The sequence below is a fragment of the Phalacrocorax carbo genome, chromosome 4 (genome assembly GCF_963921805.1).
Source record: "Phalacrocorax carbo chromosome 4, bPhaCar2.1, whole genome shotgun sequence".
Classification (NCBI taxonomy): Eukaryota; Metazoa; Chordata; class Aves; order Suliformes; family Phalacrocoracidae; genus Phalacrocorax; species Phalacrocorax carbo.
The window spans coordinates 37,553,878-37,576,089 of NC_087516.1; the positions used below are offsets into that span (position 1 = coordinate 37,553,878).

The 22,212-nt window shown below is 39.4% G+C and overlaps 1 protein-coding gene across 11 annotated transcripts in view; it reads right to left on the reverse strand.

The window, feature by feature from the left end:
- TENM3 (teneurin transmembrane protein 3) overlaps positions 1 to 22,212 on the reverse strand; it is a 416,596-nt gene that overhangs the window by 225,444 nt on the left and 168,940 nt on the right. The window contains exon 1 of one of the 11 annotated variants that reach the window (XM_064449665.1): positions 9,121 to 9,262. The exons of 9 other annotated variants lie outside the window; for them this stretch is intronic. The gene's annotated coding sequence lies outside the window, so the exon portion shown is untranslated. Of the gene's footprint in view, positions 1 to 8,961; positions 9,065 to 9,120; positions 9,263 to 22,212 lie in introns of those variants that run through there. One more of the 11 variants, XM_064449666.1, reaches the window with a different exon arrangement.

The window sequence follows — 22,212 nt, forward strand, 5'->3', positions numbered from 1 at the left end:
TGAGACAGACATACTGTAGTTAAGTTTGCACTGTTATGCTGGAAAGTGTTAATGGCTTCTGTCAAACACAAATTAGTGTAGAGAAGACAGTATGTCCCTGCAAGGGCCTTTGTTTTACTCTTTGCCTCTTATCCCTACCATGAGCCTGAGGCTCAATGCTTACATCTGTACTAACTCAACAGGAGCAGTTTAGTGCAAGCTTGAGCGCAAGCACTGGCATACAATCATCAATAACTTGTAATTGATAGCATTCTTCCTGCCTTAATTAGGGGCTCTTACAAGCAGTACTCTCCCAGATAACACCCAGGGTATGGACCAGGCACTGCTCCAACAGGTCATATGAATGAGGTCCCCAGGCCACTGATGAAGGAAGAGCATGTGCGCATCAGCAATGCTTGTGCCTTGACAGTCAGAAAACTGACCTTGGCTTGTTCCTTTTGTTAGTGTAGACAAAGACAGCGCGTCTGTCTCTCTTCCATTACAACCAATAATTTTACTCTCTACAGTGAAAAAGAAAGCCACCCGGCTGGTCTCTCCTCTCCCTCTTCGTTGCCCTCTTCCGCCACACTGTAGGATTTGGGAAACATGAGAAAGGAGGGAACACCTCATGGCTATAGCTGCTAGGCAGCAGCACACCACCCTAGATCTGCAAGCAGTTCTCAGCAGGCAAACAGAACCGATACTTTCCAATACTTCTCAAGTATTACTGCTTTTCCAGGCTTCTGGATTTATCAACATCCATGGACTTTTACCTGCTGAATTCTAGGACACTTTTTAACAGTTTCTGGCAGCAATCAGGTATATGTTAAAGCACCACTGTGTTATAGCTGTAAACACAAGTGGAACACCAGCCAGCTGAGTGTAGGGGAGTCTTTCCCTTGGCTAAAATGCAAATCTACATGCATGCATATGCTGTTTCAGCCTAACAGATTAGTCTAGAAATTACATTAGTAAAGGTTATAATTTCTATACAGACTATACCCAATAAACCTGCTTCCGTGGAACTATGGTAACTCAGAGTCTGCTAAAATAGGACCCGCAGCACATTTTCATACTTCTTAGTAAAGATCCCCATGTAATTTATCACATCCAAGTTTAATATTGACCACATTTGGCACAAGAACACACATGAAAACTCCACTCACGTATAAGACTGCATGCAAAAAGATGGGGGGGTGGGAATCAAAGAACAGATTCTAGCACAAGCTCTGCTCTATGCTACAGAGAAACCAAACACTCAGAAAACCCGATTTGTTACCTGTTATTTTACAGGTACAGTCACAATAGAGGAAACAAAGGCAGACAATATATAAGTGAGATGAAGGATGCTCAGCTCTGCCCAGTTTCACTGAGATCACTGCAGGCAAAACCAATTACCTCAAAGGCAAAAACATAACTTTGTCTGATGTAGGTTTTTATTTTTATTCTTTTTTTCACCTCATGTAACTGGCTCTGCTGCCATGGCTCTGATCAGCAGTAAATTAGGATTAGGTAGAAAGGACTAGGATGAGGGGGTAATGTAAAAGCTGGAGGGCAGGAATGAGAAAAGAGAATTGATAAATAATACACAAGTCTCTTCTGTGAAAAGCTGGCAAAGCTGCTGAGGAATAACTGGAAATACTACCCGAATTCCACTGACAGAAAAAATCGTCTGGGGAGAAGGGTTTACATCCAGAGAGGAACCCACTGTCTGAAAAGTCTATTTGAGATTCCTTGACCTCAGGGGAAAAAGAGAGTGGTAAATACTGGGATCTCACACAAATGAGGAGTTGCAGGGCTTGCAGAATAAAACTACTTGAAATGCTCTAAAGATGCCCGTTTAATGTCATGAACCTTACTGTACGTTCTGGAGAAAGGACAGCTGTTAAAATGAAACTCTCTTGGCAACAAAATACATGCCAGGCTCCAAAAACCAAAATGGTCGATGGAGGAGCAAAAGAACAGGAAGACAGGGGAGGAAAAGAAAAATTCTGAGGTACTTCGAGGCTATGAAAAAGACTCTGATATTGACAGTGCTTTCAGTACACTTGTCAAGGAACAGTGAGATCCTCTTCAGCTCACTGCTTGTCTCCTGGCTGATGGGAGAGATCTTAAGATTCAGTATCATTACAAAACAACGGACAGGCGTATCTGTGCGGTGACCTTCCTGGAGTTATCTGATGAAAAGCCGAGTCTGACAGAGGGAGAAGGCAGAATTACGTTTTCAAACTCTGACTCTATGTGTCTGCCTTCAAAAGGCTTGTCTTCCGGATGGGCACATGGAGGCACGCATACGTACAGATAATCCTCCCGCTTTATGGCAGCACATGATTGATAAGTACCAGGAGAGTGCTGAGGAGGAAGCAAAAATAACTAAACAAAGAAAATATAAGAAAACTCTTCATACTACAAAGGTGAAAAGCACTTCCATCATATAGGTGAGCAGATCAACAGGGCGAGTCTGCGAGGAACAAGAGGCACTTGGCATGAGTGAAGAGAGAGATTCTCCATCTGGATGATGCTCCATGCTGAATACACACTCTGACTCTAGAACCCAGGGCTAAAGACCACACCAAAACATTGCTGGCAGCCGGCAACTTTACAATCCTAACTGACTGCAGTGAAAGGTCTCAAAAAAGTACTGCGTGCCCAGGGGTAATGTGCTTTCTTACTGATATAAAAGGTGAGGAAACACAACTATGAGATGCTTTCCAGCTCCCAAGGCAGAGGTGATGTCGGGAAAAAGAACCCTGCTCTCTTCCTGGGAGATCACCTACGTGTTGAAGAATAGGAGATCACGGGTCCCAAAGCAGACGGTAAATACATTTACCTTCAAAATGGCAGCATTTAACCAAAACTTAGGAACCAAATGTACAAAAGCCACACTCCACACTCTGCCATAAAACAAGTAATATTTGTTCTTTCAAAAAAATGTGACTTCTGTCAATTGTGCTGAGATATTTTCCATAACCTCCAGGACGTTACCATTACAGAATGTGTCTTGATATGCAGTATTTTTCTGGTCCTTAATTTCATTTTATTGCATCTAGATATACCACCTCAGCCCACATGGTTTTTAAAAATCTTGCAGATGGTGGTTCTATCGGAGCAGATCTGTCATGTGACTCCTATATATTTTTTCTTTTCATCTTTTCTCATAAATCATTCCCTCTAGTCTCTAATAATCTTCAATGCTCTGCTGTGAGTTTCAGCCAATTAACCTATATCTTCAGGTGCTCAAATTTGGATCCAGTTTTCTTGATATCGTCTTCCCTTGTATTTCGTACATTTGTTTTAAAATTCCCCTAATAATTATGGCAGTGCCTGTACAGAGAGCACTATAAAAAGTACAACTAGCACTGAGGTCTTTTTCAAAGCCAGAAATTTAAAATCACGCTGTTTGTTCCAAATCAGTGTAGTTTTACATCACAGAAACAAACCATTTTTGAACGAGAAAAGACAGTTAAAAAGGAGGGAGGGGAAGATGGGACAGCTGAGAGAGTACTTTGATTAAATACTTAAATTAACATGCAATAGCTGAAATTTTACTTTTGCAAGATTTTACGGCATCAGTATTGACTGCCATTACAAAGCATAAGTGACACAGGAATTTAAGCTTTAGTTATACACTTTCTAAACTATTTGTTTTCATCTTAGCCACAGGCCTCCTGCGATTTGAGTATCTTTATAAAAACATAAATACACACATGTTAAAACAAATAGCGTCCCTGCTGCTAAGGCTGAAAGTTGGCTCGCCTGTCCCCATTGTAACTTAAAAACAGTTTAAAAAGTGTTAGAATAAAAGCTTGTATGAATAGAAAACAATGATTATCATTACAAGATCCTTAAAGGCAGGTATATAATAGTCAACATTAAGGTCCCCTTAATATTCAAGATATTTCTGTGTCTCCAAAGCCAAAGGATAAACTCTCAAGTACTAAAATTTGCCATTATTTAAAAAGTTCATTTCAATGTTCACCCTCTAACTCGTTATCTGTAATTAAGAAAAATCAGATTTCAAAGCAACAAGAGGAGACTGATAAAGCTATTTAAGTACTCTCTGGCAGGGATAAAGCCAGCAGAGAGGTGGCTGTCATAAAATAGCCAAATGGCTTTTTTCACCTCCATCAAGGTCACTTTACTGATGATGTGCTCAATAAGATGATAATGCATTTAACCACTTTCCTTGCATCTGCCTTCGACCTTACTGCAAATCCAAATGGCCTTGTTTAACTACCCTGGCCTTTCAACATTTCCCTGAACAAAGATAATTAAGGAGATATACTGCCCCCTACTATCACAGGAATTGAAAGACAAATAAACTTTTAAGAGCACAGCCAGGTGTCTATTGCATTAACGTGCAATGTTTAAGCAGGGGGTAAAATGAAATAATGGCTAAATAATTATGAAAGGTTAACAAAGTTAACTTTGTTATATAAGGCAATTCTGTTTTATTTAAAACAAAGAACATAAAAGGCTTTCCAGGCTACTTTTTACAACTCCCTGGACAACAGTCTTTTCTTTAACGTAGTTTCTGACTAAAGAGGAAAAATGTTCTGTAAAAATTAACAACTCTGAAATTTCTACAGATTTGGAACTGGCTATATTTCATACATGGGTACAATAGTGTTTTATGGAAAAGCAGGAAAGCAGGTCTATATGATTAAACCAAGAGCTGCTCTAACAAAAGAATTTCCATTCATTTTTTTGCCTTTGTGTGTGGTCGGCAACTATACTAGAGATGCAAACTGAAGTAGTTTAAAAATTAGTTTGGCAGTTATGGCAATTTGGAAGTTAAGGTAATGTTTTCTCATTATTTATACAATGATGAAAAATGACCAAATAATGCCATTCTCTAATAGCAGTTACTCTCTTTAATTTTTACTCATACATACTCTTGCATCCCAAAGCATTCTCCAGGACACTAATTCTTCTTCATGCCAAGAAAAAAAACCAAACCCACATCAATAGCACTTGGACTAATAATAACTGAAACAGAATGAAGAGAAAAACAGGCGATGCAGTTGGATGTTCTTTTTGTAGTTGCATGCAAGAGATCTTATTTTAGATTAATCTTTTTTCATCTGTTTTTCTTTTAAGCATTTTAGAAATATTTTTGTGTAGGTCTGAATCATCTGCAAGCGCCAGAAAGAGGCAGAAGAGCAAGTTGTATCAGAGAGATAAAGGCACATAACTTGCTGTTGACGTGATACTAGATATGAGAGCTTACTGCTACTGCAAAAATTGCTGTTCCTTAGCCACAGAAAATACAGTATGCAGAAAACCTGTTACATGTGTTTAATCAGAGTTTTACCATAATGCAGATCTTCAGAAATGACAACAGTATCTGCATTTGCCATTTTGTCAGACCACTATTACTGTGAGTTGTAGACACAGTTTGTCCAAATTTCAAAGTGTTCAGGTATTGCGCTAAATCTTTTGCTGGAACACCTCTTAATCCAGACTCAACTCCTGCATTTTGACTACACCAGAATTTAAACCTCCTGCTACCCAATACAAAAATCAGTGCTTCTGCTGTCACTGATTACCACATAAAATACCTGAAGTTTGCAGTGATTCATAACACTATTGCTATGCAAAAATCCTTTCTTCTGTATATAACAAGTCACAAACCTTTTACTCTGAGCTAGGTCTCAAAATCATAACCCTGTGTTTTGTTTCCCATGTAGATCCCACTAGAATAATATACTGCCTCCAGATATGAGAACTCTACCACTTTCTCACATTTAAATGACTTGCTTTATAAACCATCTACTTTATAGCAGTTTACACAAAACAATTATTTTCCTTTCAAGTTTGGATAAATGGCTGCCCATGCAAGTTCCAGAAGACGAGTACGCACCTTGTCGTTACCCCCAGTGAATTCTGAAGTTTTCCTGTATAATTGCACTTTCAATCCTCTCAATCTTAGGCAAAGAAGGTGAATGATTATTCTTCATTCATTCAGAACATTTCAGCCACCTACCTACTCTGTTCAGAGTTTAACATGGGTGAAGCTTTCTGAAGTAACACAAGTGCCATTTTTTCCATTTGTCCCTATCATTCACGAAGCCTAACTATGTTAAGTTGGAAAACTACAGAAACATTTAATTAGTACAGTTACTTTATTTCAACCCGATTCCTTACTTTGTATAAAAAATCTTCCAGTATTCAAACCTAAAAGATGTATACATCTTCAAATTATTTGTGAGTTCACTAACTTATAGCATCATCTCTCCATACATAACTGAGAATACAGAAGCCCCCTTGCTCTTCTGAAATGCGTAAATCAGTACTTCTTGAGAAAGCCTTTCAAACCCACATAGAGAGAAGCCTATAGCCGCATTTAGAATGAAATAACCAGCAATAAGATCTCTGTAGACATGAAGAAAAGACAGGAAAGCTAATTTCTTTTCTAATTTGGAAAACAGTACAGTGGAGTATTATTTTCTGATATCACCACTCAAATGGTGGTGTACACTGTACAAAGCATACATATTGTGATGTTTTATTTTTCCTTGTTTAGCTCAACAAGTGAATTGGGATGCAAAACCACTTACAGAAAAAAAAAGTTGTCAAGACTGATCTTATAACTCCTTATCAGATCATTTCAGTAATTTGATAAGTCATGCTAAATCTTCATAGGTGTAGGTGCACATTACAAATGCAAGAATACAGCTCAAGACAAATTCTTTTAGTTGGGTCAGTTTGCATCACACACTGGTGAGTGCTTAGCGACACTCTTGTCGTGGACCTTTAAAATGAACACATGCCTGACATGACACTTAACGTTTTTTATAGCATCAATTATCAATTTTTAGACATCTACCACGTCATCTGCTTTTCTTCAAAAGGAATAAAAAAAAAAAAAAGGCTCCCATACTGCATGGAATGTATTAGTTCACGTGTTCTCAATTCTACTGCAAAAAGGTTAGAAAGTAAAAGTGACAAGTAAGCCAAAACTATCTAAACATTACATGTTTTTGTAAAGGCTCTGTTGTTGTAGGGTTCTTGCTAAACTGTAACATAGCCTTTTTATAACTTCTTGAATGAAAAAAAAACTTACACTGTGACATATATAAGGCCATTCTCCACAGAGAGTTGCATAGTGATTAATCAAAAAATTTTGTAACATCTCATTTTAGTTACTGAGCTGCTTGACAGTTTTGAGCCCCAGTCTGATGGATGAAAAAAATGGTAAGCTAGATTTTCTGTTCTGGTTTTAACATTCTCCCCTTCCCAGGGTTTACTCAAATACTTCCACCTGAACTTACGAGGATATGTTAAAAGATGTACCTTTTAAAAAACAAACAAAAAATAAAAAAAGAGGAAAGTGAATGACATTGGCTATGTTCACACCATGAAGTTCAGGGAAATAAACCTGCCATATCTATGAACCATTATGCAAATGAACAAATTCTTATCTTAATGATAGCCTGTATTTACCATCATGCAATCAGATCTTTGTGTCTATTAAGCAATTAATATACTTGCTAAGGGATAGGGGACTCTTGCTTGCCATCGTCAGTAACTTTTCCACACATTTTTAGTCAATTTATTCTGCGGATTAGAGAGCTCAGGAGAGAAGGTGCTTCCCTTCCTCTCCCTCCATTGTTCTCTACCTTCAAAGCTGGTAACAAACAGATTGAGAGCAGCCCAGCCTTTGTCTGAGGGTCTGCTAGTTCACATCCTAAGTTTCTCTCCCCATCACTGAAATATTGGAAGGCAAGGTTTCTGAACGCTTTCCACAGTAACGGCCAGAAAACAGGCACAAAGTTAACAAAGGGGAGCTATCACCGCAAAGTGTCAGGTTTGATTACTGGAGCAGATCAGTATTCCCCCAGATCTTCAAAGTTCAGGTTTTTTATTTAATAAACTGTGGAAAAAATAGCAAAAGGGCTAAGTAAGGCAAACATAAGCTGAAATGGATAAAAATAAACAAAACACTCTACAGACAGATTGATATTTCAGATTCAGATTCACGTGAATTAACAGGAAAACTAAAACATAGTGGGCACAAAAGCTGCAACGGTATGTTCATGCATTGGAATACAGACATTATAATTTTAAGTAAATTTAATTGCTGACATACCTTTCTCAGTTTCCCCCCCCCCCCAATCTTTCCTTAAAGTCTACTCTAGCAATTAACAAACAGAGGTCTCCGGATGGCTCACTGAAACATTTGAAGCTGGGGAACAAAAGGTTTATTTTAAAAATGAAAACCTTGGCTTGTACAACTCCAGACGTGAATCTGCTTTCAATTACTGAAAGTATTTCCACTTCAGTGAAAAAGGATCAAATCTTCAACTACACCATCTTTAGGCAATAAATTTGATTATATTAAGCTTTAAGAATACGGAATGACTTTGTGACACAGCTGTATATTCTATACGTATCATTTATTAGGTATACAAAAGAGGAGCTAGCACTTTAAATGAGAAGCAGACAGAAATGCGGCTGCTCACCGCAGCACTGTACTTCCATACCACAGCTCTGCTTTAGGGTTTTGGGGTTTTGGTTGGTTTTTTTTTCCCCCAGGTGCCCACATAAATGACAAAAATTACACTGAGCTTTAAGTGAAGGATTTTACGATCCTTTAGAAACGACCCTAGGCTAATTTTTTCCCATACTTTTATTGCCATTATTTGCGCTGTTGTAAAGTTACATTTTTCTTTCTAGACTTCTGAACTAGCACAATCTCTTCCACACACCCCCCCAGTACAGCAGGTATCGCAGCCTCTAGGAAGCATCATAATTAGAAGTACTTTATACTTTTCCCATTACACGAGCACAACAGAGTTAGGCGAGGGAGCTCGAAGGGCTTACACTCCACGGCCAGAGGCGACACCTCGAATGCAAATTAAGCCAAAACTTCTCATTTCTTAGATCTCCGATTCCGCAAATCGATTCTACCGCGCCCCAGCCAAACGCCGGCTCGGGCTCTCTGCGCAGCAAGGCAAGGAAGAGGAGAAAAGCGGTTACCTCTCGGCTTAGCAACACTACCAGCCCGGCAGTCCCCGCCGGCTCCTCGCAGGGCTGCCCGAGCTGCCGAATGAGCCAGCGCCACCCCCGACCCCCAGCCCGACCCGCGCCGCGCCGCGGGGCTGCAGCGCCGCCTCCCCGCCCCGCCCCGCGCCCCACCTCGGCGTGGCGTGGCGTGGCGTGGCCTGGCGTGGCGTTCCGCTCCTTTGCCTTGCTTTGCCTTCCCTGCCGCGCCGCTCCGCTGCGCGCCGCCGCCCGGCCCCGTCTGCGGCGGCCCTCCCGCCCGGCGGAGCCCCGCTCGCCCCCCGCCCCGCGCGGCCGGCCGCCGCCATAGGCTGAGGCGGCGGTGTTTACTCCCCGGCGAGGAGCGGGGGCCGGGCCTGGCACCGCCTAACCCTTTCGGGGCTGCGGCGGTCGCTTCGCCGCCAAACGGCCCCAGGCACTGGGAGGCGGAGGTCGGCACCTCTGGGGAAAGGCCGGGTGTCCTTTCCGGGGGGGCCGCGGCCGTTCCGGGGATTTATCGCAAAGCGGGGGTTCTCTGCGACACAAAATGAACTTTTGCCTGCAAACGCTCCTTCCCGCACAAATTGTCACCTCAGTCTGTACGGCATTTACCGGAATGAGATGAGTCCGGTGTTTCCCGAAGGTGTATCCGCACGCCTAACTTCGACCGCTGAGCTCGAGAGTCGCGTCGCCCGCGGGGGGGCTGAGGAGACCCTCGTTAATCCACGGCCTGGCCCAAGGCACGGGTGTTAGCCCACAGGTCTCACAACCGACCTGTGCTTTAACTGAAACAGAAACACACCCCTCTCCATTTACCTCCTTAGGAGACAGTTTTTCTTCACATCTGTATGGGCTTGAATATAATAAACTCAGCTTACTTCAAAATACTCTGCTTGACAATTTATAATCAAGCCCGCTCCTAATGAGGCCTTTGGAGTTGCAGCCTCATCTGACCAGACACAGAATCAGGCCCACTGCATTAATATTCATAGCTGTCGGACAAAGCTGTCAAATAATAGATAGAAAACACACTATTCACCTGGCTCACCATTAATTTCTGAAATACTGTAGGGAGCCAGAATACCTAAATGCCTACAAAATATGTAGATACAAATGTACTCGATCAAAATAGAAAATTCTGTTTTCAGTTGGTAATCAAACTTGAGTGCCTCTGTCTTTAGTAAAAGAACCAGATTTTCAAAAATTATTAATTTTTTAATTGCCCCCTTTGTGGAATATGGGACTCCTTTAAAACGTCTGTGGGAATGAGATCTCCAACTTCATTCTTAACACCACTAGACAAAGAATCTTCTTCTGAGTTGGCTTAGAAAGTAGAGTGATACGTAGTAATTCCTACAAAACTTCTCATACCATGCTTTTTTGCACCTCAGACCTTTATTAATACCAACTAACCTTAACTTTCCTCACACTGTTAGGAGATCTGTTGCCAACACAGGCCAAGTTATTCCAGCAGCACTCCAGAAGCCACGTTTTGCCGAAAGTCAGATCAAGATATTGTTAATGACTACACAATACTTCCAGGGAAGATAATACCATTCCAGAATATACTTCAACACTGTTATGTAGAAGGCTGCAATAAAAGCACACATTTTAGATGTATTATTCATGAGAAATGTAATAATATTCAAAAAGCTTACACTATTAGTGCTCATTTGCAACTTCCAAGAGAAACAAAGACTACACAGACTGAAGTAGTAGAATTCTGTGAAATGTGGGGAAAATAATGAACTAAGTAGCCAGGTCCTGATGAGGGCAGTCTTGGCTGACAATGGGGGAAAATGCTGGAAAAATGCAGAAGTAATAGCACTAATCACAGAACCCTGAAGTGAAGCTCTTTGCAACAGACTACACGTGCTTTGACTTAGCACATAGGAGAAACTGTAATACAGTCACCACTGACTGATCCCTTGCTCAGACTTCGGGGGTTTGTGCTGAAAATCAGAAGCTTTTTGCAGTTCAAATTCTGGACAGACCCTCACATCTGCAATAGCTGCAAGGCTGGCCAAGAAGAGAGGTATGAGATGAAATCATGAACTAATATAGGCAGTTAAGGAAGCAAGTCTCTAGCAATGCCACAGTAACACTCATTCTTTGTGTCTCGTCCAAGAAGTTTAGTTGTAATAAATGGGGTATTAGATCATGCAAATACTATTTTCCAAACTGTTTGAATGGAGTACTGATGGGTAAGCACTTTCTGCCATTGAAAAATCTACTAAGTAGGTAATTAATTCAGGCATGTATCCTTACAGATCTTTAAAGAAGGAGGAGTGGGAACTGGATGCTTGGAGTCAGCTCATGCAGAGCTCTAGAGCTCTTTTGAGGATTACTGCCCTCAGAGGGCACCTGTAATTGCACCCCCTCTACAGAAACTGCCATGGACCTGTGCAGGAAGCAGGGCTTTGGGTCCTCCAAGAGCCACACACTATGGAAGACAAGAAGTATTCAGACAATCCCTCTTTCCAAAAGAAAACCACCTTGTCGCCGCCCACATATATGTTCTGTGCCATTTTTCTACAAACACATACTACTGTACATCCACTACCTGAAGATTGCAGCCCATCAAAAAAGTAGGATTCTCCCTCTGTTAATGACACCACTGCTGACCTTCTTCCTTTACGTGGCTCTCCCTGATTTCTCCACCCAGGAACAGACCTGGATGTCACTGCAGTGTATCCTCCTTTCATTTTCAGCCAGCTGCAATGGAATTTTCCTTTGCTTTGATGCCCCCTTTGCTGTGATTCCACTGTCCCATTAATGCCAGCACAAATGATTTATGAAATCTATTAGGTGCAACACTAAAGACATCTGAAACATAGATGTTTGCTTAGGAAAATGTTTATATGAAGCAGACAAATGTGGTTGAAGCAAACTCCAGCATAGATACCACACTTGATGCCAACATTGCTCACATCCAAACAGTAGAAAGATCAAACAAAACCTTGGGATTAGGTGGGGATGGGGGATAGCATATATGTTTCACTCACAGGAAAAGAGAGAAGCCTTTTTTTTTTTTTAAATTATTTGGTCAGAAGGATTATTCCAATAAATTATGCAGAGCATTAACCATTGAATTTGAACTCATTTTTAGTCTTTCTAGTCTTTATTAATAACTCATTATAGTCCTTTTTTTAAAATGGAATAAATTAGAGCTGTGTTAATCCATGCAGCTATCTGCAGGTACATTTATCACTACGGTAGCCACTTCTACTCTCCTTAACGGAAGCTGCATTTCACACGCAACAGAGACTCATCTCCTACTGAACTGAAGTCACAGTGGCCTTTTCAGGTCACTGGCAGGGTCACCTGAAAACTTACCTTTTTTTTTTGAGGACTGAAAGGTACTGCACAGCTGGCCTTGGCATACGTGAAAGGGTTTCTCTTTCTCTGTCTCACTCTTTCTGTCATATTGCCACAATTTAGATCAGTGAAAACAAGTGAGCTGGGGCCTTGCTGGTATAAAAGGGCGAGGAACTGCTGACAGGATGTTCTTTGTGGGAACTCAAAGCTGTTGGAACCGATTCCTCTCCCCAATCCAGAAAAGCTCAAATTTAATGGCCTTCATAGCATCTTTCATAGTTCATATTTTTCCAGAGTGTATGAAAACAGGAGAATTGTGCATGTGGTTAGTTTCTGGAGGCAGGGCTTTGTGTCGGCTTTCAAAACTGGCTGGTTTGCATTTGGTTGAGGAGGGAGGCTTACTGCAGCTTAGTCACGACGATTCATTTTTCCATTTGCATTTGAATTTGTGTGAGGTTTTCAGGAATTTAAAGGTAGTAACAAATAGCCACGCTCACGCTCTGTAAAAGATAAGTATTATCATGGAGAACCAACACGTCAGTAATTCCATCAGTTCAAGCTGACGCCTGGAAAGGACTTAAGAGGTTACACTAGGGGTGACCCTGGATAGTCAATAGACTAGAGAGTCCCAGCTACAAGTAGCTGTGCTCCTTGCAGCACACAACGATTCAGTCCTTACTATTATCTTCTCTGAGCACTGTCATGCCAAAGTAGAAAACTTCATTATCCCCATTTTTAACATGGCAAATGGAGGCACAAAGCTGACTTGTCAATACCGCAGAAGTAGTATCATAGGAGAGGGAAAACGTGATGCCTCAGAGAGTCTTGTGAGGCTTATCCTAATCACTGAACCTTTCTTCCTCTCATCACTTAGGTAACAATTTCAGCTATTTGTCAACATTAATGATGACCAGTGACTTTTATTAAAAGGGAACAAACACCTTTTTAGCCCAATACTAATTCACTTATTTGAATAGTAGTAGCCTAAGTGCCCTGTTAAGACATCCTATCATAAATAGTTAATTAGCGTTACAGCTACTTGTACTGAAATGCTAGGTGTTCTTTAAAGAAATACCATTATCTGCACGTGCATAACAAACAAGCATGAGTGGAGAATTTGCATGGAAGCCAAAATCACACAGCATCAGTACATCGATTTGGAACCTGTTTTTCTTACAACCCTAAAAAAAGCAGAGTATTAAGCTATAAAATTGAAACACTGCCTAAGAGAAGGGTTTTTGTCAGATAAGGTATCATTTGTAACAGCAACATACATTCCCCTGTCTGTTTTACAAAACAGACTTAATCAAGTAAAATATTTATAACTTAGCTTTCCAGTTCCTGCTGGAAGTTTATTAAAAAAGGCAAATTCTTGTCTAGAAATCAAAGTCTAAGAATAATATCTGATACCAAGAGGATTAGTAGTATAATATGTTCCCATGAGAAAGCACATGTGCACAAACACATTTACATGTAGAACATCTTGTAGTTCTTAAGCACTTAAATAGTACGCTACATTGACTAGATTTTTCTCACAAGTATAGATTAAGATGAGCCATTTTTCATACAGTAATGATGCTGATTTAAATGAGAACAGACTAAAACCATGATGAGATCACAGATTCAGTGTTCAAATCTGAAAACAATAAGCTTTTTTTCCCTTTTCATTCACATACATAAAGTCTCTATTTGTTATAAGTAACAAATAACTCTACACGTTATAAACCCTTCCAAGAGCGTATTAAGAATTTTGCAGTTTCAGATCAGCATTTCACTGAAAACACAAGTGGAAAGTGTAAGCAAGTAGATGAATCTGGGGTAGGGCAAAAGTTACAGCAAAAATATAGTCCTTTAAAACATGATTCAATTATGACACTTTTCTTGAATGTAAGTGGATTGATTATACGTGGAGGCTTTTCTCCTAAGAAGCAACACAAAACCACCCAGTGTATATTTATACCATGGTTTTTGAGTGCTGTGGATTAATATATTCAAGTAAATAACATTCTTCTGCCCTTTGACAAATGCAGTATCAGGACAGTTAAAAAAAGCAAAATATTTTTGTGTAGCAGTACCTAGAATTTTGCTGTTTAACAGTACAATAACCTGCTTACAGTCATCCTAATCTACACTAATTTCTGGCATAAATAAAGGTTTAGGAAAATACAAATTTACAGTTGTTGTTATACAAAGCAAATAACCTGATGTCCAAAATGTGACTTATTGAAGACATAAGTATTGACAATGATGCTTTTCATAGTACTTATATAATTTTAGTTACTTTTCCACCAATACATTCCTGTGTTCGAATGCAGACAGTACCAGTCAGCCAGCAGACTACAGAGAAAAAGGACACATATGCTTTGAATGATTAACACAGTTCTTGGAACACAAAGCATACGTGCTTTCCTTATCTTATAGTACAGCTAAATAATGAGGAGAACGACATTTTCATTAAATTTCTGGGGACTGGATGATGCATCAATGAGCCCTTTGAGCCCAATGAGCCCCCCCACCCCCAAAAGGGTTAATTCTATGTGTTTCAGGAAAACTACTATATGAATAACAGTAGTAAGATGAAGCAACAAAAATAATACTCTGACGCTTTCAGGTCATTTTACCTAATTTTAGAGGAAAGGGCAAGAGTATTTTAGGAAAAAGTTTAAACCCTTCACTGAAGAAAGAAAAATCCAACTATAATCTCAGCCTTAAATCTCTCTTTAAACTGAACTCGCTATGAATTTGAGTCCTGTTTGTATCTTGCGAGACTCACTTCAGGGCATCATCACACTCCAGGACCCTAAAGAGAAAACTATTAAAGATCTTGAAACATGCATAGTTGTGGCACCTTCGCCCCTTAATTTTTCATATTGCTTTCTCATTTTTTCAGTGACCTCTATGAGCAGCTGCTACTCACTGGCTCTCATCTGAAAATAAGGCAAAGAAGCAGTTGCTTGCGCAGCTAAAGTTCCAAACTGGAGACTGAATGTCTAATCTTCATAATAAGTAGCTTCCAACTAAATTTTGTTTTACATTAAATACTTGGGTCTACAGCTCTAAATCTCTCTGTATTACTGTATTTTTTAATTAGAAATTTACACTTTTGTCAGAAAGAACGAGCAGAAGATACTTACTGCAAATAAAAGTGACAAAAAAGTAACTGGAGAGAAAAAGGGGTCAATTCAGTATGTAAACTCATGACATACAGGACATCTCATAACAAACAAGGTATCTGTAGGCTATTTGAAACAATCTATTGAGAGTAAAATAGTTTTCTGTTGAGATCTGACAAAGAGAATTGGCTTTCATGAAAAAACTACCCTATTGTGAATCTCTCAGAATTGGCAAAGACCACCAGCAGAGCAATCCTATAAGAGAACAAGCTCTAAGAAAAACCACTCTATTCTTCTTAATGATGAAACTGGAATTGCATACCTTTGGAAAAGTTTAACTTGCATTTTGATAATCTTTAAAAAAAACCCGCAAAAGTTCAAGGTACTTCTCTGAAATGACATCTTTAGAAAGATATTTTAAAAACAGAAGCACACAAAAAAAATCAGTATCTGTGTGATTTCCACAAAAAATATTTCACATATTTCTTGGAATAAGCATTATACTGATCATGACAGAAACTATGTGGCTGGGACTGTGGATTCAGCTGCTGCTGTCCTTCATCTTCTATTTTGCCTTTTTATTGTAGGGTAGATGACTAAAAACTTGCTGTATCATTTTGGTCAGAAATGTCTTTTTTTTTTTTTTTTTTTTTCAGTAGAAAGAAGCCATTTCTTTTCTCCTAATTACAGCTTCTCCTCCCTCCCTTTACATCATAGTTCCTTGGGGAAAAAAATCCCAACCACCAGAGCAAATTTTCTTTTTACACAGTTGCTGCTTTGGCAAGATCAGAAAAAAGTGTCATCCTTTGGGTAGGTCTGTCAAACAGATTTCTAACATACAGTTTGAGAATGTTCATCTAAAAGTACTATATCTGCACTTGTGTATGCTTATATGACATTTATTGCCTTGGAAAGGTGGCATAAAAATTATTTCACACTACTCTGACACCTGGTGTGAGCCATATCTCTGCAAGTGGTCTATATACAAAATGGTTATAAAAATTATATGTTTAAAGTAAAATAAATGCTTTCCAAAATATTAACTTGGGTTTACATAGAAAAATGTATTGCAGGCTGCTGTTAGGTAGACACCTTATCACCTCTTCCAGGAAAAAAAAAGAAGAAGAAGAGATTTTCATAAACCATAAGAATAGGGTTTATATACACTTTATGTACACTCGGAACTGCGTACATCAACAAACCATCCCGTGGTATGCGTTCAAGCAGATGATGAATGCCTGGTGATAGGTGGGTTGTTAGGCACAAGACTAAGTACTGTAGCGCATCTAGAATTGCATTTATGGCACATCTTGAAGTGATATATTGTATATTAATTCTCCTAGAGAGCAGGTGATCATTTTCCACATTCAACCCAACACACAATATTTGCCAACATGCCGAACTGCTAGTGAAATAATTTTAATTTTACTTGATAGCAGCAGACGTGGCATATTCAGAAACAGGGCGCAGACACTAGCAAGAATTTAAAGTAACCATTTACATATGAGGGGAGGAAGAATAAAATATTTCTTCCTTCACTTTATCCATACTTAAGGAATTTTTAATGTGCTTACTACATTTTAGTGAGCTTGATCTCCTTGTGCTCACACACAGAGCCATGAGCTTGTACTGCAGGTCTTAGCCACCACTTGGGCTCAACTTACTTCAAGCAAAGCTAACCATTGCACAAGGTTCCAGAATGCAGTATATTATGTAGAAGTTATCACATGTAATAGTCCCTAAAGTCTTTCTTCTCACTACAGCTTCCCCATACTCCATTTATCTGCTCAGCACGCCACTGCATAGGTGTCAGACGGCCATGGATCCACACTAAAGACCTTCTCACAAGCACCGCCAGGTTTGCAAGCTCTGGTGTTATCTGCCAAGAGAAGGAACTCAAAGGCCAGCTGAATTCTCTCACACGAGAGCCCTTAAAATGTGAACAAGTGGTAGAATGTTCACCACAAAAGGTATTTCTCAAGGAAAATAAAGAAACTAAATACAGTATGTATATACTGAGGGTACAAAAAAGCCGATGGCATGACACAGGAGCTTTTACACTGTGGATGAATGAACGCAAGTCACAGGAAAGGGTTTCCCCCCCACCCCTTCTTCCTTCTCACCATATGCCTACACTTTAAGAGCAAAGCATGCAAAGTGAAAGCCTAAACGAAAACCTGCATGGAAGAGTGGAGCCACATTTAGGATTGAAAATGCCAATGTGACTGGATCAGTACTGAGGCCAAAACTCTGCGATGGTCAGAGCCCAGCCTGCTGGAGAAGGATTCAAAGATAAGAAAAGCATTCCATAGAAATGCAGCTTTTACTGCAAATGTCCTGAAGATAATCAAATTTATAGAAGCTGTCAATAATATCTGTACAAAGGCAGAAACAGCATTACCGGTGTCTCAAAGCATGCACTCTGCTTTCTACATCTGTGTTTCCTAAAGTATTTCCAGGCACGCACACATCTTGCCTTGGCTCTCCCTGCCATCTATTATACTGCAAGAAGCATTGTCAGCCCTTTCTCAAGAATCTGGAAGTCCCCATACTTTGAGATTACTCTTCCCTCCTTCCCATTTGCTGGGGACACTTGTGCTTCATTAGACTTTAAATACTCCTCTTGCTGCATTTGCTCAGTACTTGGTTGAAGTGGGCTCAAAATAGTAGAAAAGTATGGAAAACAACTTGTTCTTAAACTTGTAAGGCAAATGTATGGAAAAAATATTAATTTTATTACAAGAAAGATCTCTATTCCACATTTAATGGCTCAATCCACTTTTGGTAAACAAGTTATTCTCACATCTCTGTATCCACTACCCAGAGACCCAAGTGCTTTTTTCTACAATGAGGATGATCTACGCATACACAACTCAGTCACCTATCCAGGGAAAGACAGTTGAAAGATGAACTTCAGGAATTGCTGCCGTCAGTTCGTCCCTCCCTCTCCCCTTCTCTCCTCCCCACCTTGAATTGTCCTTTCTCATTTTGTCCACCTACTTTGTGATAACTTTGCCGGGGGAGGAGACAGAAAGTCTTCAGCAGAGCTCTGTCCTGAAGAGCAGAGCAGACTACTGATACTGGCATTCATTCTGAGACAAACCCTCAAATGCGGTATACTGGAATCCTAGATTAGTAGGTGTCTGAAATATTTTTTTGTACGCATATGGCCGCCCAGAATTTCTTCTGAAGTTTCCCAGGAGCCACTGCTTCCTGCAGCTGGACCACAGACACCGAGAAAAGCACTCCAAGGGCTATGCAAGGGCACAGTGGCTCCTACCGTGATTGTTGAGCAAACATGCGATGGACTTATTCCACAGAGAATTCATCTGGTTGTAGGTCTCAGCTCTCTGTATAAAGAAAAGGGATCTGACACTATCCACGTTACACAAGAGCTTAGCTAGATGGAGAGTGCTTAGGCATGTAACTACATGATTTCAATATCTCATCTAAAACTGTTGTACTCTAAAGCCTGGCACAAGAATTTATCAGCTGAAGTCCATCAGTATTCTTTGCCTTTTTGATAAGCCTCATACTAAGATCCAGCACAAGGGTCACATTGCTATTTAAAACTCCCCTGCACCAAAGTAAACAAACCAGACACTGATAGATTTCCTGAACTACCCTGAGGCAGAAGCAGTTTCACAGATGGGGAAAAAAAAATGGGCAAAGGAAAAACTGCTTAAAAATAGAGAATTTTGCTCCAGGTTTTTGAAATCTTGTGATCTATATTTCATTCTGGAAAATCCTCCAATTAATAAAGATATTTTTACTGTTATAATAGGGTTTTTTCCTGTAGTATCCAGAAATTGATAAAGCTGGACCTTCTTTGTTGCTGCAAATTTTTGCATTCTGATTAAACAAGTTAAAAACGTGTCCCACTACAGAGGAACAAGGCGGTACTGGTAGTAACAGAGTATTTTAAAGGGAAACAAAAACATCCCAGAGAAAATGTGAAGCACTTAGTGATGAATGTGTAACTCCCCCTAATGGAGGCATATTTGAATTTATCTTAAAAGAAAATGTCGATAACTTAAAATCCTAATGCTCAAAATAATAACAATACTGCCATATCACTTTCCCCTTTCTAGCTTTTTAAGGAATGTTTTAAGGTATGCATCTGTGATTTACAGTAAAGATTAAACTATTATCAACACAATCTTTTATTTTCGTAATGAGTTTTATTACATAAACTAAAATGTTAAATATATGTGCACTTAAGCATAGTTCTACAGTACACACTTAGTGGCCATTAAAATTCCTGTAAATTATCTTTGTCAGTCATTTCAACTTCTGTTTTAGCTAAATGTTTTCCTGTTTCTTAAAAAGTCAGCAAATTGCTACAAAAATGACAGTGACAGGCCACAGTGGTTTTGGTTGTGTGGTATAAAGAAACACTTCTTATATGCACAGCTGCTGGTAATGAATGCAGCATGTTTGAGGCCTAATCTTGGACAGTTTCCTACATTTCTGACTGCAGTTTCCTTGGCAAGTTTTCTGGGACCATATTATCTATATGTCCCAGTATTTCAGCCAAAACTTTTCAGTACAGGAGTTTGGCACTGTGCACTGGTGGAATGGCTTTCAAAAGTCTGTTCTCCCAGAGTTAACAACTTTTTAGGAGTCGTTGCCCTAATTCTCTTCTAACAACAATTTTGTTTTCTAAACGCATCATTTTCTACATAACCATCCTGTAAGATATGGCAGACAGATTAAATTTTTATATAATAAAATCACTGCTTGTGAAAGATGCCAGATTGACAGCATCAGAGACTAAAATTACATTTGTCCCCAGTCCAGCTACAATAACAGCAGCAGCAATGCAGTTGTTTTCAGAGCTCTCAAATTTGAACTACTGTAACTTCTAGGGTAAGTGAAAGGCTCTGGACTTTGTTCTGCCCAGACTTCTGATAAGCCTGGATGTTGTTATAATTGGTCTGGTGATACTGTAACTAAGTGGTATAAGTAGGACTGCGATTAAATGCTGGATTTTACACAGGTCATACTCCCTGAAGGGGGCATTTAACTTACCTCATCATAGTGCTGAAAGACTCTACATCCTACTCTGCTAGCAAAACTAGTCTTTAAACACGTGGGTACACAGATTTTCTTCTAATACAGAGAAAATGCAAAAAAGAGCAGCAGTCTGGAATGAAGCTACGGGTGTAATCCCAAATGACTTTTCCTAGGTTTTGATTATGTGTTGGAAAGGGAGTTTAGGAAATTTGGTGCTGAAGAGCTGGTCTCTTTCAGTTTTTTGCTTTAAATGGGACCATATATATTTCCCGTTTTTCTTTACAGGAGGTAGTTCCTAGCAAAATATGCTATTAAATAGGACTTACCCAGTTGTCAAATTCTACTCTGTAATGCCAACAGAGTGAGATTCGAAACTATGGATGAACATATGTTTAAAATAATTACATTGTAAGGCAAAGATAGGCACATTCTTGTGTAGCAAAAAGGACAAAACCAAGCTCATAAGCAAGAAGGACATAGATAAAATATGTCTACCCGCACTATTAGTCATCATACACAGTATTTCTAACATCCTATAAATACATGGGAAGTTGAAAATGAGCTATTCAGACGCAAAGATCTGTGTTACAAGCCAGGAAACTTGGAGAAGATATAGGGGAGATCCAGAACTGTAAATGAAGTAGGATAAGCTATAATTCAAGAAGTGAAGCCTGGCACAGTAACAAGAAAGAAATAAAAGCAACAATTTTTCCCACATATTTTGCTGCCTGGGATTTCTGCTGATTTTATTTTTAAAAGAGAGCTAAAACTAAACACCACTAGCTGTATAGACAAAGATATAATATTTTGCATGCTTAATCTTAGCCTGTCTTATTTAATATAATTTTTTAAAGTCTCCATCAATAATCTTGTGACAGAATAATACCCCCCACCCCAAAAAGAACCCCAAACCCCACAACAAAACCATAACAGACTCTCTGAGCTAATATATTTGACCAATAATCAGTCTAAACATGTTTATAGGAGTTGAAACAAGGATTTTCACACCTGTCTGATCTGGACAGTCAAACTGCACGGCCAGCCATGATAGAGATTTCCTTTCCAAGTTCCTTTTGTCCCCTAACAGAAAGTATTACTGAGATTTGTTTTATATGTTTGACAGAGAGTAAATTACATAGATATAGGAGATCCTCTGAAGATTTGTGATCCTTGTGAAAGAGGTTAATGTGAGTCAGGGAACATCGGAGTTTAGGATATATAAGTAATACAAATGCCATCAGTCATTGTCTTAGGATGATAGCACAATTTTGTTTGTTGGATTTCCTTGGAAAAAATCTTTTATATTACTTCTGGGATTGCAGTTCAACTCCAGTACACAACCCTACTGATGCTGTGTTCGTGCTTCAAAATACGTTCAATTATGTAGTTGATTATTTAAAACCACTGCTCACTCTTCAGCACTACTTGGTACAGTAGCAGTTTTGCATTGTGGGAAACATTGGAGAGCAAATGAATAGTTCTTCCTTTTTCCTTTGTTTTTTAAAAAAAGGAACATCTATCTCTCCCACCCCTCCAAACCCCAGTACCCACACCATATAAAGTACAAAAGAAAAAGCATGGACATACATAATTAAAATGCTTTAACTCTGCTAAACATTGCACCAAAACATAGATGTCCTTAGATAAATACAATCTCATAGCTATTTATGACATACACAAAGCCTACATAAAACACAGGTTTAAACAATGTGTGTATGGTGACACACAGTGTAGCACTAAGCTATTGGGTTTCACAAAGTCATATACATTGCCCACTTAAAATACTTTCACGGCAGTGATT